The 19,094-nt window shown below is 45.1% G+C and overlaps 1 protein-coding gene across 1 annotated transcript in view; it reads right to left on the bottom strand.

Moving 5' to 3' along the window:
- Positions 1 to 19,094, bottom strand: part of TCF12 (transcription factor 12) — a 325,844-nt gene that overhangs the window by 109,960 nt on the left and 196,790 nt on the right.

Genomic DNA, 19,094 nt, shown 5'->3' with positions numbered 1-19,094 from the left:
CAATTTAGATTACACAACTTAAAACCACACACAAAAATTATGTACTTTACAGTTGCCAAGTCAAGTACTCAAAAGTTAGGAAATGCCAGAATTAAAGTTGCCTGTGCCTAGTGTATTAGACGTTGCCACTGCTAGTTGATGTCAGCATTTAAATTCTCCAAATTAGGTTAAAAAATTCATATCCCATAAAGATCAAATGGACTGAGAGGGGGCAATTTAGATATTGCACTGACCTCTTTCTATGGTTGTATACAATTAAGAGAGATTAGTCAGAGAGTTATTATGCATCTAAAAGACATTCCAAGAATCTTCTTCAGAAAATCATCCCAATCCCAAAATAAATTTTCTATTATCCACTCCATAACTCCTCAAAGAAAAATCGGGGGGGGGGGGGGGGGGAGACGACAAGGGAATCTTGCAGCATATCCTAAAAGTCAACAACTCTGGGATCTGGAGAACCAAGAAGAAGTGAATTCCTAGAACCCAAGATCCCTAGCCAGGAATGCCCTGTCTCATTTGCAGCAGGGACTGTACACTTGATTACATTTGTGGTCGTACTGCACTGCCACAGAGGAGGTTTCAGGTAGCCTTGTACAATTTCATAGGTAGATAGGAGTTTATAATTTCTATTTTCCCAATGAACATTCATTTGGAACTTGAATCATAGCAGGAATTGTTAGACACCCACTAATAAAATTAAACATTTTGGGGCATTTTGAAATATTTTATCTTTAAACCATACACAATAAAGTGGAATCTAATTTTATTTTCCTTCTTTCCCCTTCACACTACTCCCTTCATGTCTTCCTGTGTGGCAATATAGATTTTCCTCAAGTTTTCCCCTCTAATTTTGTTTTTTCTTTAACAGACATTCCCTATTTCTTTTCTTTGTTCCCCTACATTGTGTTCTCTTCCTCCTCACCAAATACTTCCTTTAAGCCTCCTTTCTTCCTGTGTGTTACAAAGCCCATTTCCTTCAGCTAGCTTTCCACGGCTAACCACTTCTCTAGTGTTATATTTTTCTTACGTTTAAAAAAATAGCAATTAAAGCCTTATATACAGCATTCTGTAGTCTTTTATTTATTATTTCATGAGTTGACCATAACATCACATAATACAATGATAAATAGATGTTAAAATGAACTAATTGGCTACAATTCTAAATTACATTCATGCTTTGTAACCTATCACATCCCTCCCTTCTCTGCCCTTCCTTTTTCTTGTATAATTTCCTGTGTTTTACACTATGTTCCAGCTCAATCCATATTTCATTTAATTTAATGGCAGAATCTGCACTGACTTCCAGTTTTCATTTGCATGAATTGCATGAATATCAATTATTGTAAACCAGTTGTCAGATATACAAGCCAGAAAGATAAAATGAAGTCCAAACTATAGTTCAGGCCAAGGCCCTTTCTTCAGGGCTTGCTTATCATCACAAAATGATCCAAGACAGGACAAGAGTACCTCAAAGCTTTCCTAGTTTTCAGCAAGCTGCGAGGGGAGAGGATACATTTACCTTCTGAATAGCCTTCACTGGATACCTCCACAAAGTAACTTCCTTCAAAATCTTATCTCAACCTTTATCTTCTCCAGAATAAACCAGGAGCATTCCATTGTTAAGGGTTTTTCTACATGGGGTAATTTACCAGCATAACTATACCAATATAATTATATCACATCAGTATAACTCCCTGTGTAACATTTATTCAAGACTAAATATTCCCACATACACTGCTCACAGACTCCAGCAGGCAATCATATGACACCTTGTCAGCTGACCTCTCTTCATTATTGCTTGTCTTGAGCAAGCCCTGCACTTAAGAGGGCTATGTCTCATAACTGAAGTTAAGATTCTGTCACGGGTATTTTTAGTAAAAGTCAGGAAGAGGTTGCGGCAATAAACAAAAATTCATGGAAGTCTGCAACCTGCTCCTGACTTTTACTAGAAGTAAAAGCCGGGGGGGGGAGGGGGGCGCGGGGCGGACCTAACAATCAAAACGCTGCCAGGGCTGACCTCCGGCAGCTGCTCCAGCTCTGCTACTGCGGTAGGGGCTGACCACCACTGGTCCAGGGACCACTGCTCCAGAAGCTCTGAGGCCAGCCAGCTGCTCCAGCCTTGGGGCTGACCACCAGCCAGCTGCTGCAGGACGTCTGCTCCGGCAGCCCTAGCACTGACTACCAGCCTCTGCTCCAGCCTTAGGGGGGCTGACCTAACTCCAGCCGCTGCTTCAACCCTTGGGCGGCTGCACTGGCCGCCCTGGGGCTAACAGCTGCTCCAACACTGCCCCATCCTGAAAAAAGTCTCAGAGGTCCTGGAAAGTCACAGAATCTGTGACCTCCGTAACAGAATTGTATCCTTACCCATAACAGAGGTATATTGGCCATGCTTGTACCTACATTCCAGCACTGTTACAACTCTCTTCAGTTATAATCCCTGTGGGGTTCACATCCCATAGTTTTGCTTCAAGTTCCATGTGTGAATTAACCCAAAAGACAAAGCAAAACCATTGAGTTGGTTTTGTATCAAAACCTTCAGTCTACCCCGGGTTACTTACAAGGGGATGAGTTTTGTATTTGCAACAAAAGTCCAAATGAAGTGAGCTTCATATGGTTTCAGAATGAAAATTTCACAAAGATCTAGCAATCACAAGCATATGTGCTCTTGGACCAGAAAAGTCTTATTTGCAGAAACGAAACGAAGTATAAAATTCTCACTAGACAATTTAAACCATTGGCATTTCACAAGTGAGCGAACACTGGCATATGTTGGACTAATTCTGGCATTATTAAGATTTTAGTTAACACCTGAAGTGTTATTAACTGACATTTGGGCATAGCAAATAATTAGACATATGATTGCAACATAATATACCTCTCAAATACTGTACAAGAAATTAAATACAAAAAATTCCTCATGCTGCCTATGTAGATTTTAACAGAGAAAAGGACTATAAAGACAACAGGACACAAAGTGAAAGTTAGTCTAAAACTGTTCACCACACTAACTCAGTTGTGAATTACTTCAGAGAATCTGCTATAAAAGTTTGTCTGAAGCCAAGCACTCCTTTCCCATTGATTCAAAGTAACACTTAGCATATGAGAGGATAACAGAACTTAATTGTACAGCAAATTACTTTAATTTTGGCAGAATTAAACCTTTTGAGCTTACAGATATTTTTACATATCCCCCAAGTATTTATTTGGCTGGCAGCCTAGCAAGCGCCAGCATTTTTAAAGCAAAACAATGTTCATCATCTAATGTAAATGGTGTAGTGACCACAGCTGGCAGCTGCTCTATTTATTTGTCATAATGTGACTACACTACCCGTACAGAGAAAATTCTTTCAGCGAATTCTGAGACATGTTTTTACATTCCTAATGACCTTTTCATTGTTCATTTTCTATATTTATTTATTTTAACATGTCAACCCATATCCAGCATTAAATTTGATTTATAATAAAACATCTAGAATATATTCGAGAGAAAAATCCAATTTTTTTTAAAAGGCCTGGCATTTTTTTTTTTTTTTACTTAAACTTATATCAATTAATTTCATGAAATCAATGGCATTTGAAAGCGTTTCACATAACAGTATACCTGTAGATCTGACAGTTATGATGACAGGAGCTACTTGCCAAATTATAAACAAACAGAAGAGTCTAATTCATCTATATCTAACCGGAAAGAAAATCTTGATAACATTTTAAATGCTTAAAGAAATTCATAATTAGTGTCTACCTCCCGAAATGCTGAAAAGTGTCTTAAGTTGAGTTGATATGAGTAGTTTACTGTTGGGAATCATATTAATTACTGTTTTAGTGGGTTTTTTTAAATTTCTAGTAATAGAACTTAATACATTACATGTTTATTCACCAACAGAATTAACAATGTTCAAGTAATTTTCTCATATTACTGTCTACCCTATTAATGAATGAATTGTAAATTGTACCAATGCTGGCAGGTAACTCTCTATACATACTGCAGACATACGACTTGCAAAATAATAAACTGCAGTACATTTTGTTATTGTTCTGTAATATTAAATATTTCTTTCCATATTAAAACAACAACAGAAATAAAGTGTATGGCTGTATCATAAACTTTATGGCATGCCTACCTTGCTGTTTCCAATAGAGGTCCTCTGTTTCTACTCATAAAAATTTTTTATGGAGACCTAAAACTCCAACTCTTGCTCATCCTAGTGTAATAGGCTTCATTTTGATTACAAGATGAAGACATCTCTGACCCTAATGTTTGTCCTAGAGCGATGGTGTGCTACCATCATCTTAGAATCAACAGACTTCTGAGTGAGACACTACTATAATTACGGTATATGAAAAAATTGCTCACCACCTCATCGTGAAGGATTAGCTCTTCACCTCTCATTGATAATTTAGTCCTTGTCCCCTACTAGAGAATTTCACAACTCCTGATTTAATATCTTCATCTATTTCACATCAACAATCTGTTTCTCTTTTATGCTTTTTAGGCCATATAAAACATCATACATCATCAAAAGTAGAATTTTCTTAAATCTCATTTCAATATTTCTGCCCAAACGTATAGAACGGAAATGAGAAAGATCTAACACAACAGTCTGAAGAAAGCACCAAATATGAATGCCTTCCTATTCTCTTCACAACAATTTGTTTAAGTGTTATTGGCTAACATTTGTGCCAAGCACGCTGCTGGCTACACTGTAGATGTTTAAATATCCAGTGCCAACAAGCGCAGCTGCTGGACTTGCTGCACCCTCCTCTTGTTTATTCCACGCCAAATTACTCACTCAGCTATGAATGATGAACAGCAACATAGGAAAATGCCAAGTGCAAGGGGATTAGCGATAAACCAGAGGAACCCTATAGAGGTCAGTGATTTGCAGGTCCCTAGTTGTAATCACTTTTTTAACCAAGTCTTTATCTCATCATATACTCCATCTTAACTCAGCACAGTCTTCTTGTGACAGGCATCAGGAACTGCAAGAAGCTTCCCAATCAATAATCCTTGAAGTCTAACTAATGCAGCAAGAGTGTCTTACCCTTGATAATAGCAGCAAGATTTAGTAATCTGAATTGTCTGCAAACTGCTTTTAACTTGCAATTTTAAAGCCTGAGATTAATAGCGGGACAATTTATACACACTACAGAACCAGTTATCCCTGGAATCTTCCTGGAAACCAAGTTAATTGATACAAACTAATGCAGATTAACTAGGACCGATTGTGCATTGCAACCTTATAAAACAATACATGAGCAAGAACACTGGTTGACTATATTCATAGGGGGAAAAGGGAATTAAAATGTACAGATTCTGACTAGCCAAGTTCTTCTGTTATTCTGGGAGCGTTGTTTTACTGCCCCATCACTTAAACCAATTTCACAGGAAATAAAGCCCACAGAAGGTGTTTTGTTTTTATCCCTTCAATCTGGATTTGAAAGACTTGATCCCTCACCCATTTTCTTGGGTCCAAATTTTAAACAGACAAAACAAGAGATACTATAGAATCCAAGAACAACAATTCTAATACTAAACAAATAGAGGAAAGATATTTGGAATGGGACTCAAAAAACCTGAGTCTAATTCCCAACTCTGCCACATGTTTTCTACACGACTTGAAGCAAGTCTGTGCCTCAGTTCCCTATGTGTAAAATAGGAGATAATACTTCCTTTTTCCAACCCTTTGTCTGTTTCCCTATTTAGACTGTAAGATCTTCAGGGGAGTGACTATCTCTTATGTCTGTGCAGAACATAGTACAAAGAGCCCCTAGCAGATCTCAACTACCTGTAAGAAAACTGGTAGTAGTCACAGCAACATCAGCATCAAGAGCTCTGCTCTAAATTACAATACACTGTTCAAGACACTAAATGCCTGCCTTTTACTTGTAATTAGTTTCCAAAAATATGCCTTGGTCTGAAAAAACAACTCATCTTTGTCCTTTTAATTTTGCAACCCAGCAGTAAAAATAAATCCTTGCACTTAATGTCTCTTACTATTAGAAAGCCATTGACTGAACTGTTTACTTGTAGGGAAATTCTGCACTACTATGTGTGCACAAAATTAATGTACCCCATAAATTTTTTTGGTTCCCTGCAGAAAAATGTGGGTGCGTCGTTTTGGGTGCCTGAAGCAGCCAGCGCAGAGGTAAATCACTAAAGTGGGGATGGGGGCGGGGGAGAAGGTTGGGGATGCCCTGCCAGGCTCAGCTGCTAGTGGCTGGGAGCGGGGGTGGATAGGACATCCTCTTCCTTTGCAAAGAGCAGCAAGGGCCAGAGCCACTCCCATAAACCTCCCTCAGCTGCAGGAAGCTCCTCATCTTCCCCCACCGCTTCCTGCCCCCATTGCTCCTCAGCTGTGGGGGAAGAGCTCACTGCTACTCCCACATGTACCCAACCCCGGTGCATCTAGACCCTACCATACCCAGACTCCCTCACCAAGCCTCACCCCCTGCACCTAGAAATCCCCCAACTAGCCTCCTGCACCCAAAGCCTACCCCGCTGAGCCTCACCCCCTGCATCCAGATCCATTCCACCCCCAGAACTGCCCCACCTCCATCCATCCAGACCCCAACCCCTGCCTCATGAGACCACCCCCTGCTGAGCCTCCAAACTCAAACCCCAAACACTGATGAGTACCACCCTCCCTGCAACTGGATCACCTCCAACCAACCCCCTGCACCCAGACCCCCATACCCCGAGCACCCAGAAACCCTGCTGAGCCCCCCCAAGCCCAGATTACCATGGCTGAGTCCCTCCCCATACCCCCCCGTTGATCCTTAAACATCTTAACTTGGACCACTTACAGATTCCCAGTCCCCCTGCACCCAGTACCCCACACTGAGCCCCTATGTATCCAGATCCCCCCTGCATCCAGACCCCCCCCAAGCCACCCGCACCCAGATTGCCCCACACAGAACCCTCTCACCCCACAGCTCGATCCCCTCACACTAAGCCCCTCCACACTTGGATTCTGCCGGGCTGAGCCGGCTTGCTCCACACTTGGATCAGGGCCAAGGCTGGGCATGCATGCAAGAGACTGTCCCTCTTGCTTGCTATCTTGGTGCACCTGGTGAGTGGGGCAGGGCTCTGGGGTATTTCTGGGGTAGGTCCAGCCCTTGTGCTGTGTCAGGGTTGGGTGCAGGCAGCCTCAGAGTCACCACTGACTCCATGTCCCTCAGGAGCAACTGTTAAAGCATTACATTGTTGAATGCATTTACTAATAAATTATACACCAAGTTCTGGGGGTTTCTCTTAACTTTTTTAGATACAGTATTTTTAAAATGAATGTCAGTGTTTAAAGACGTTTTAAAGAACCTCATTCCCTAAACAACTTCACCAAATTGTCCAAGACTCTATCTCATGGATATGTACCTGTTTACAAATAGAGTATTCAGACTGTGTTTGCAAAGCAATACATATATCTGGTGCTATACAAACACATCTATTAATGTTTTTATGTAGTTCAGATACATCAAGAGATAGGAGTAAACCAAATTCCACTACAGGTCTGTCACATCTTATGTGCATTTAACATGCGCAGATTCAGCTTTACATGGCAAAAACAAGAGAGAAAAATAATTTAAATACTGTACCTGCCTGGGTTTTGTTTGTTTCACTGACAACTTTCAGTGCACCACTGTAAGGGGAGGAGGAGGGGAGCGGCTGTGCCCTGCTGGGAGTGGGCTGCGCGCTCCGTCTGCCCCAGCCAGTGCCAGGTCTGCAGCAAGCCTGGCAGCCCATGTCCTTCCCTCCCCGCTGACCGACAACTTTCAATTCACCTGCATGGCAGAGCAGCGCAGAGCCCTCCCAACAGGTGGCGCGGCAGGAGGGGTCGAGTGGTGAGCGCCCTGGCTGAAGGAAGCCCTGGCCGCCCCCTTCTGTCTCTCCTGCTCCCCCACCCCCACTAGCCAGGGCATGCATTCCACTGCCCAGGGCATGTCTGCAGCGCAGGGAGTCCTGCTAGCCAGAGTGCAGCCGCCACCCGCCCAGAGGCTCACCAGCATGGCTGGGGGAGGCACCCGCGAGCTGCCAAGTAAGTGGCACCGAAAGTTTGTACCCTGATTTTTTTTTTGGTTGTTGTTATTGTTGTTGCTTCGCCACTCCAGCTGCCCCTTTTTTTGTTGTTGTTGTTGTTGCGTGGGGCGGCAAAACAGCCAGAGCCATCCCATCCTGTAGTGTGGGAGATTCCGCCCGCCATTACACTCAATGTAATTTTGACTATATGTGCTTTTTGCTTAACCCCAGCGTAAGATGAGAGAGACCTGTAATGGTTGCCCCACTGTCAGTTGCAAAAAGTCAGCTCTAGTTCTTGCAACTCGAAAAGAACATTGTTACTGCACACATATCAGTGAGATTTCACGATGATAGCTGTAAGTTGCTTAATGTTAGCAAGGTAGTTTATTAGCCTAATAAACTCCAATGCAAACGGATACAATTATTAAGCTAACAGGAAGCATGCTCAAATTATACTGAAACATGTTCACGGTTCAGGAAAAAAATTGCCCATGTTAAATTCTTACAACCATTCCACTGGGACATTCTAACACTTCTATGCTTTGAAACAGAGACTTTAAATTTAGCAGGAAGATGAGGGTCAGCTGCATTAATTTAGATGGAATATGTGGCCCCAAGAGTCAAAGGTGTTAACATGACCCTGAAACTGTCCAACATTAAACAGTTTTAAACAAGGTTTGAAATACAGAGCCCTCAGCCTGCTCAGTACCATGGCAAACACAGCATTAAGTCTTTTCAACAGTTAAAGCATTTGAAATGTAAAGTATTAAACAAGGATTTCATTTTAATTATAAACTGTGTTCCCTTAGCTGGACAGTGTTTTTATAAAGAAACCCTGCTTCTCTGACAGTCTTTTGGGGACAAGAGAAGTTAGTTGAGACAGGCTGAAACTGTTGTGTCTGTTGATAAAGTCCAATCCTGTTTCCTAAAAGACAATCCCACATAAAAGAGGAAAGAAATGAACAGCAAAGATAGAAAATGCAGCATCTGTCTCTCATGTTGACTTGCACTTGCTGGAAAAAACAGAGGCACAGCAACAGTCTCATCAGCCACTCTGAGATCTGGCAAAACTTGTACCAGCATTGGGCTATACAGAGCAGTGGTTTTCAACCTTTTTTCATTTGCAGACCCCTAAAAAAATTTAAATGGAGGTGCAGAACCCTTTGGAAATCTTAGATATGGTCTGCAGACCACAGATTGAAAAACACTGGTATCGGGAATTGCTTTTATCTGTCTCTCTCATCACAGGCCTAAAGCACTGCTGCAAAATACACAGTCTTGCCCAGCTAACCTGACTCTTATTAAATAGAAGGCTAAAGGAGAGGGATAGAAAAGAGAAGAAATAAGGTGGGGAAGGTAAAGGACACACAAGGGGTAGGGAGGAATGAGACAGTCTCGCATCCCAGATGGTGTTCGGAATTTAACCAGAGCATGTGGATGTGATGTTGTCATCTGGGTCCCTCTCTTTGGCCCAGTCTGGTCAGAATTCCTCTCAGGATCAGGACAATTCAGGCCAAGTGGTGCTACACTGGATCAGCCAGCATTGCAGTAACCAACTCTTCCTCCCTTAATTCCACCTCTGCAAATCTGCACCTCTCAAAGTCTCTTTTTTGAAGACCTCAAAAGGGATTCACAGGTTGAATAGCCCATCCCCTCATTATATTGTCCACCAATTAGGTCTAATTTCCAACAAATCAGTTTTGGTTAATTGATTTCTGGTCTCACATTCTTCCTCTTTACAAGGCATGATCTTAACGCAGTCCTTGAATTATATCACTAGGCCTTCCTGTTTACACTAATCCAGTCTGTCTCCTTTTTGCATCTGTTCCCCAACTTACTGATTACTGTGACACTATGAACTTTCACCCACTTTTCACTATTGAGCTCATAATTAGGGTAAATTAGTATGCCCAATTATAAAAGGGTCCTCTGGGAAGAGATATGCCTTTTGCTAGTCCCATGAATATGCACCCACATTTTACCAAGTAAGAAACCTCAGAAAAATCTCACTTTTTTACAAAATCAGACTTGCTAAAGTTCTGCAGATAAATTCTCTGAAAATTCTATCTGTGCTGAACATGCTCCAGCCCATGGCTAGATAATCTAAGCCAGGCACAGAGACTGTGACCAGGGAGATTCTCTACTGTGCTCTCAATATTTCCCTTGTTAGCACCCAGATAATGAAGTGGAAAAAGAGAAACAGCCTATTGGAATCCAGAATGAGGAGGAGACTGGGACTGAGACAGAATAGATGAACCCAGAAAGAAGGGGTCAAGTTGTGGGGCGCGGAGACTATGTGGCTAGATACAGAAGTGTCTGTAACTACTAGACCACACATTCCTCATAAAGTCTAGCGCTCAGAATTCCCGAGACTCATAGTTCCTCTGACATCAGCAAATAGCTGTGAAACCCACTGGAAAAACATGTTCTTCATCTCCCTCTAGTAGCTAGGCCACACAAAAGATGATGGCCTATTACTGCTATCAGTTAGTCTGTTAGAACAAGTGATAGAGACTGGATCTAAAGGTTCTACACTTGCTGATGAAACTGGTGGTAAGTTAATATGGTCTCACATGATGGAACTTTGTTCAGTCTGATTTTTTAAAAAGTCAGAAGATTAGATACAGCTACTAAATTAAAAGATTATTCTTCCACAGGATCCATCTCATTCAGTGCACAAGACAGATAATGCTCAGGGGATGAACCAGAGTTATGCAGTGAAAGAGGCTATGGATTGAAAATTGGATTCTATCCCTGTCATAACCTTAGTCCCAGATTTGGACCTTAGCGTCCAAAATATGGGGGTTAGCATGAAAACCTCCAAGCTTAGCTACCAGCTTGGACCTGGTACTTGCTGCCACCACCCAAAAAATTAGAGTGTTTTGGGGCACTCTGGTCCCCCTGAAAAACCTTCCCTGGGGACCCCAAGACCCAAATCCCTTGAGTCTCACAACAAAGGGAAATAATCCTTTTTCCCTTCCCCCCTCCAGGTGCTCCTGGAGAGATGCACAGACACAAGCTCTGTGAATCCAAACAGAGTGACTCCCCCTCTCCGTTTCCAGTCCTGGAAACAAAAGCACTTTCCTCTTCACCCAGAGGGAATGCAAAATCAGGCTAGCAAATCCAACACACACAGATCTCCCCCATGATTTCTTCCTCCCACCAATTCCCTGGTGAGTACAGACTCAATTTCCCTGAAGTAAAGAAAAACTCCAACAGGTCTTAAAAGAAAGCTTTATATAAAAAGAAAGAAAAATACATACAAATGGTCTCTCTGTATTAAGGTGACACAATACAGGGTCAATTGCTTAAAATAATATTGAATAAACAGCCTTATTCAAAAAGAATACAAATCAAAGCACTCCAGCACTTATATTCATGCAAATACCAAAGAAAAGAAACCATATAACTTACTATCTGATCTCTTTGTCCTTACACTTAGAAACAAAAGATTAGAAAGCAGAACTACTTCTCCAAAGCTCAGAGAAAGCAGGCAGCCAGAAAACAAAGACTCAGACACAAAATTCCCTCCACCCAAAGTTGAAAAAATCCGGTTTCCTGATTGGTCCTCTGGTCAGGTGCTTCAGGTGAAAGAGACATTAACCCTTAGCTATCTGTTTATGACAATCCCTCCCTCTACCAGAGTTCCTATGGGATGCTGGACAATTCGTTGTGACAAAAGTTCCTCCTCCTTGGTGGGTCCTGCGCTTATTGGCAGATTTGCTCAGCTCAGTGATCTTCCCCACAGTCTGGATCAACTCTTCCTGTGTCTGATCAGGAGTTGGGAGGTTTGAGTGGAACCCAGGTCCGCCCTCGACTCCGGGTTCCAGCCCAGGACCCTATAGATTTGCAGCTGTCTATAGTGCCTCCTGTAACAGCTGCATGACAGCTACAACTCCCTGGGCTACTTCTCCATGGCCTCCTCCAAACACCTTCTTTATCCTCATCACAGGACCTTCCTCCTGGTGTCTGATAACGCTTGTACTCCTTAGTCCTCCAGCAGCACACCCTCTCACTCTCAGCTCCTTGTGCCTCTTGCTCCCAGCTCCTCACACACACTTCCTCTCCTCTGGCTCCCCCCCGCCTGACTGGAGTGAGCTCCTTTTTAAACCCAGGTGCCCTGATTAGCCTGCCTTGATTAGCTGCGGGTGTTCTAATCAGCCTGTCTGCCTTAATTGGTTCTAGCAAGTTCCTGATTACTCTAGTGCAGCCCCTGCTCTGGTCACTCAGGGAACAGAAAACTACTCATCCAGTGACCAGTATATTTGCCCTCTACCAGACTCCTGTACCCCACTGGTTTGGGTCTGTCACATCTCATAAACCAAATTTTTCACAGGTAATCACTAAATGTGTCTTCCTCATTTTCTGGGTTTCCAACTTGAGACACCTGGGGTCTTACTTGCAGAAGTGCCATGCATTCAGAACTGTAACTAAGGTCAATGGGAGTGCTCTGAACAAATAAAATGCTATAAAATGCTTAGTACTCTAAAAATCAGGCCCTAGGCATCTCAAATTGGGCATCCAGAATTAGTGGATACTTTTAACATTAAGTCTGTGCCTCAGATCCCTATCTGTCAAATAGGAATAAAACTACTGGTCTTGCAAAGAAAAATTGTGAAGTACTCAGATATCACAGTGTTAATTGTCGAGTCCATTAGGAAATCAATAATTCTTTATTCGGTGCAGGGTTTGACAGTGTGTAGTAAATAATGCATGGGGCCACACAACAGTAAGAAAACAAAATACTGTGTAACTGCACATTTAGTAAGCACCATCCATCCTGTGTACTAATCAAGGCAACGTGTCCTGGGGAAAACTAGTATGTGATCATGTAATTAACAGGTGTATCATAATGCATATGCACAAAGAGGCTGAATTAAGGCCACATGAGCAATCTTAATTCTGGCATTTCCTAATTTGAGTGCTCAACTCTGCAACTTTAACATTCTTTATATGTAATTTTTTGTTTGCAGTATATTTATACATGTGTAATAAAACAGATAGTAGAAGTAATGATAGCTGGGAAGTTATGCACAAAATCTGCGTAGTACCAAAATTTCAAGTATGAAATTTTGTTTGCTATACAGCAGTGCCACTTTGGTGTTATCAGAAATAACTATCATTATTAATTAGATAAGTCACAATATATTTAAACACAGCAGTGCAAACAAAAAAGTAAGACTCAGGAGCATTCATAACGTGAGTTATTACCACTAAAATCAGAATCTTGTTTTCCCTGTGGAGTGTGGACAACGAAAAAAACTTGAGTCAAGATTGGTAAGACAACAGGAAGAGCTGTTAAACAGTGAGTTCCGTACTGAACACCGTGGTCTATGGAACGTTTGCTGCTGGCCTACAGAGAGCTGGCTGGTCAGAATATGCTGGTCTTCCCCCTTCCAAGTTGCTTCAACAGGTGCCTGGGGTCTTCACTGTAAAAAGAATCTGGGGGCCTGTAAATGCAACTATGAAAAGGAAGAAGAGTCAGCCAATTGCCAGCCACAAGTATGTGAAGCATGACATGGGAAGTAGCCAGACAGCATATCCAAAGGAACAGGAAACAAATGGTATGTGGAGAAGATGACAGGCAATGAGGAAACAGGCAGACAATGGAAGAGAAGGAGGCGGCAACAACGCTGTAAGGGAACATAAGTGGGGATGGAACAGGGAAGGAAAGATTCACAAAAACTGGATGGGAGAAATGAAGTTAAGAGCAAAAAGTAGACCATGCTTTTTTGTTTTTCGTTTTTAAAAAAATGGACAAAAGCAGTTACTATGCTAATTTCAGTTGAATATATACACTTCTTCTAATATTAGTTTTTCATGCAAGCAATTGCTGTAGTTGCAATGGAAAATGTTATGCAATCACAAATGGGAAGGGATATGGTCCATAAAGCGGACTCCCAATTAACTTATGACCTGCATTATGACAAAGAATGAGATGCCATAGAACTTGTTTATTTCTGGAAATTTATAAGTAGAGACAAGACAAAATAGCAAAAAAAAGTGCAAAAATATTCCAATTAACTCTTAAATAAGACTGGTCTGTCTGTGCTGAAACCATTTCTGAATGCTTTCCCTAAACATTTGATTTCTACTTACAAAAACAGATTGCAGAAAGCATACTGCAGAATCATGTCTGAGTTTTCACAGAAATCAACTTTAAATTCACCAGTGGGAGTATTTTTAACAAAAGGGATTGCAAATTTATCTGATCAAGGAATAGAGGTCATACTGTGGGAAAAGACCGAGTGGCCCTGTACCAGCGGGCGAAAGGCCAATATGGCCGCCAAATGCACTCTGACGAAGGCGGAAGCCAGCGCTTGGGTCTTAAGGGACAGGAGGTAATCGAGAATGAGTTGGAGTGATGCAGACAATGGGGAAGTTCCCCGCTCCCCCACCCACCTAGAGAACCTATACCATCTGGTCAGGTACATCCATCACGTGGACGGCTTTCTGTTTTCCAACAGCACTCGTTTGACATTCTCTGAACACCTTCCCTTCTCCTCATCTAACCATGGAGCAACCATGCTGTCAGGTGAAGTGCGGCCAAGCTGGGGTGGAGGAGGCATCCCCCTTCCTGGGAGAGGAGATCAGGGCGAAGCAAAAGGCTCCGCGGAGGAGCTGATAAGAGTTGCAGGAGGGTCCCGTACCAGTGTTGACAGGCCCAATCCAGAGCTATGAGGATGACCCGCATCCTGTCTGCTTTTACTTTTTGCAGGACTTTTCCTATCAGAGGGAAAGATGGGAAGGCATAGAAAAGTTGGCCCGACTACTGAAGGAGGAAGGAGTCCTAGATCGCCCCCCTTCCTGCTCCTCCCCGGAGCAGAACTGGGGGCAGCGTCGGTTCTGGGCAGTTGCAAAGAGATCAATCTGGGGAACTCCCCACTCTCAGAAGAGCTGTAGGGCAACCTCCCAGTGGAGTGACCACTCGTACTGGTGGGAAAAAATCCTGCTGAGGTGATCATCCCACACATTGTGGGCGCTGGGTAGGTGGAAGGCTCGCGTGGAGATATCGTGGGCTATACAGAACTCCCATAGGCTCAGGGCTTCCAGCAATAGGGCCGAGGAGCATGTTCTTCCCCGTCTGTTGATGTAACACATTGCAGCCGTATGGTTCGTGAGGACTCTGATCACCTTCCCAGGAAGGTGCCCACTGAAGGCCATGCATGCCAGCCGTATAGCCCTGAGCTCCCTGACATCATCTCCCTTGGGTTTGAACATTCCCTATGTGGGCTCTCCAGCCCAGGTCCGAGGCATCCGACACCAGGTCTAGTGAGGGGGAGATTTCTCGGAAAGGGACCCGTTGCAGCATGTTGCGTAGGAGGGACCACACTGTAGCACAGCAACTACCTGGGACAGTATCGTGACAACCTTGTCCAGCCCGTCCCGAGCCTGGGAATACTGGGAGCCCAGCCAGAGCTGGAGGGGCCTCATTCTGAGCCTGGCATGGCAAACCACAGACGTGCATGCCACCATGTGGCCGAAGACCTGAAGGCACACCCTCACCGTTGTCACTGGGAAGGCCGTGACTGAGGCAATTACACCTTTTAGGGTCTCGAACCTGTCCCGGGGAAAAGAAGCTGTGGCCTCTAATGAGTCCAGTAGAGCCCCTATGAAATGTATGCGTTGAACCGGGACTAATGTAGACTTGGCCTCGTTTACCACTAGGCCAAGATCTGTGCATGTGGACAGAAAAAGTCCCACCTGGGCCTGTACCCGGGACCGAGAATTGCCCTTGAGAAGCCAATCATCCAGGTAAGGGAAAAATTGTACCCGTTTCCTCCGGAGATAGGCTGCTACCACTGCCATGCATTTGGTGAAAACTCTGCGGGCTGTGGAAAGGCCAAACGGGAGGACCATGAACTGGTAATGGTCCCCCCCTACCAGGGATCGGAGGAAATGTCTCTGTCCCTTGAAAATATGGATATGGAAGTACACGTGCTGGAGATCCAGGGCCGCGAACCAATCCCCCAGGTCCAGGGAGGGAATAACAGACACCAGGGATACCATATGAAACGTGTAGCGGACCATAAAACTGTTGCAATCCCAGAGGTCTAAGATGGGCCTGAGCCCCCCTTTTGCCTTCGGGATCAGGAAATACCGGGAATAGAACCCCTTGATCTGAAATTCTACCGGTGCCCAGGTAGAGGAGTCGCACCACCTCTTGCTCTAGAAGGCGGGCATGCTCGGGGTCCCCGAGGCTCACCCAGCACGGGGGTGGAGTGAACTGCAACATGCAGCTCTTGGAAATAGTGTTGAGGACCCACTGGTCCAACGTTATCTGGGAATACTCCACTTTGAAGGCAAATAAATGGTTGCAGAACACAAACTTTATTAACCAGGGGGTCTCCCTGGCAACAAGCCCGGTGGCCCCCCGCAAAGAGTCAAAACCGCTTCTTTCCCTGCCTTTTGACCTTCGAGGGACCAGTTCATGGAGCCAAGCAGGACTGATGCTGGGACCTGTGTCTCTGTTCCCTCAGTCTCCTAGGCGGGGGCTCACATCTGCCCCTAGTAGGAGGAGCCGAAGTTCGCAGCCTAGGTTTGTCCTTCGCCGGAGGAACGTACAGACACAAGGTTTGCAGAGTTGTACAGGAGTCTTTCATCCCATGCAGGCGGACGTCAGTTTGGTCCGCAAACAACGCTTTCCCATCGAAGGGAAGGTCCTGCATCAAGGACTGGGACTCTGCAGACAGTCTGGACAGGAGAAGCCACGATGCCCTGCGCATGGAAATGGCGGAGGCCATCGAATGGGATGCTGTGTCTGCCACGTCTAATGCCGCCTGGAGAGCTGCTTTCATCGCTGACGCTCCTTCCTCTACCAGAGCCCTGAACTCCTTTTTGTCCCACTTCAGGAGGAGATGTTCGAACTCTGGTAGGGACCCCCATAAATTAAAATCATATCGACTTAGAAGGGCTTGGTGATTGGCCAACCTGAGCTGGAAACTCGCCGAGGAATAAACCTTCCTGCCAAATGTGTCCAATATCCTGGCATCTTTGTCCTTAGGGGTAGGTGTGGGCTGACTGTGACATCCTTAGTGGTTAACTGACTCTACCACCAGGGAGTTAGGTGCTGGGTGGGAGTACAGGTATTCGTGGCCCTTAGCCAGTACAAAGTATTTCCTCTTCACTTTCTTGGAGATGTGGGCGAAGGAAGCTGGGGTTTGGGCCATATGGGATGACATTAAAGAGAGAGTCAGATGGCTCCTCCATCTCCTTAGCCTGGAGCTGGAGACTGACCGCCACCCGCTTGAGGAGCTCTTGGTGAGCCCTGAAGTCCTCTTGTGGGATGGGTGGCGGAACCGCTATGGTATTCTCCAGTGTCAGCAAGGGGACCGGCATGGAGCCTAGGGCGTTGGATGGTACCGGTCAGAGTCTGGGCGCAGTGCTGTTGGCTCGGGACCTGTTGATTTGTCCCTCTGTCATGGAGACTTTCCGGCCACTGAGCAGGGTCTCACCTGGGCAGGGATCTGCGGCCATGGTGTCCATTGACACCACTGCCCTTGCCACAGTGTTCCATGCCATTGACCGACTTGGGTGCCAGGCGGTGCAGTTTGCTCTCGCAGAGCCGCACAACTTGGAGACAGGCAGCTGGGTGCCAATATGGAGGTCACCGACGACTGCACGGTACCGTAGGAGCAACGGTGCCGTCCACGTGACTGGGATCTCGAGGATGAAGATCGGTAGCCGTCCGAGGTGCTGCTCCTGTACTCCCTCCGGCAGCTGGAGCTACAATGGTTCGGTGCTGATGAACTGCGAGATGAGTCCCATGCGCGATGTCTGGTAGAGCGGGAGCTCGAGTCGGCGACGGGATCGGCTTCAACGCGAAGAGGAGCGTCGGCGCCGCTTATCCCGGTGCCTGTGTCCCCAGTTGCAGGGCGTAGAGGAGCCCCGAGGCTCCCTCGCAGGTGGCAAGCCAGTCAGCCTAAGCGGGGTAGAGGGCTAGCACGAGCTGTGGGAAGACCACGTTGAACAGTCCTCGGTGTGGGGACTGTGCCGCGTTGGGGAGGGTTATAGTGCTCCCAGTAGCAGCTTCCCTCAAGACCAGGGGCCCATCTTAGGCAGCGCCCTAGGTACCAGGAGGATTAAATGTCACGCGCGGCCTGTGCTGCCTCTGGCATCCTCACTGCAGGGGAGGCATGCACGGACAGAACGAGGCTGCTCCGCTCAATGTGAGTCAGAGACCTGGGTCCCGAGGAGGATCGTGGGCTGCCCAGCTCAGGTCCAGCCTCACCCCTATCTTTTTCTCAGCGCTGCTGAGTCTTCCCTTGCTTCTTTGAAGGAGAGTGGTGCCGGATAGTGGCGGGAACTTCGCTCCGTACCGAAGATGCGAAGCCGAGTGCCTAATCTGTTCGGCATGCCGGGGTCAGCGCTGATTCCATTAGGACAGCGTGAAGTCTAATGTCCCTCTCCCTCTTAGTCCGCAGTTTGAAAGATCTACAGATCCTACAGCGCTCACTTACGTGGGTCTCCACCAAGCAGCAGAGACACTACATGTGCAGATCACTTTTTGGCATAGAACTGCGAGGGGAGTTGCACGACCTGAAGCCTGGGGCATGGGACATGATCCAAGCCCAGATGACTAACTGGAGAAACTATTTAACTATTGAAGAACTGTACTACTAAGGCTAACTAGAGAAGCTGCAGCAAGGCTGGAGCACGAAGTTCCGACTAACTTCACTGGTGGCAAGAAGAAACTGAGGGTGTGGGAATGCGCAGCTCCCCTTATAGTGCAATACAGAGGTGCCATTCCAGGGGTCACAGCAGTGCTCCTACAGGTACTGCTAAGGGAAAAACTTCCGGCACCAGTGCACATGGTGAGCACACACACTTACCGTGGAATACACATGAGCAATCACCTGAAGAAGAAGGAAGTATAACTGTATATTCAAATTTGTTAGTCTCTAAGGTGCCAAAAGTACTCCTGTTCTTTTTGTGTATACTTTTAAAAAGCCAATCTTCACTTCAAGCAACAGTTATTTCTTTCCCATTTCAGATATAAGTTGCTTACAGATAAAACTACCAATGTGGAGAACCCTGCAATCCACGGATATCAGCTTTATATCCACAGAGATCCGCATCC

The sequence above is a fragment of the Gopherus evgoodei genome, chromosome 10 (assembly GCF_007399415.2).
Source record: "Gopherus evgoodei ecotype Sinaloan lineage chromosome 10, rGopEvg1_v1.p, whole genome shotgun sequence".
NCBI lineage: Eukaryota > Metazoa > Chordata > Testudines > Testudinidae > Gopherus > Gopherus evgoodei.
This window is presented reverse-complemented; position numbering and strand designations above follow the sequence as displayed.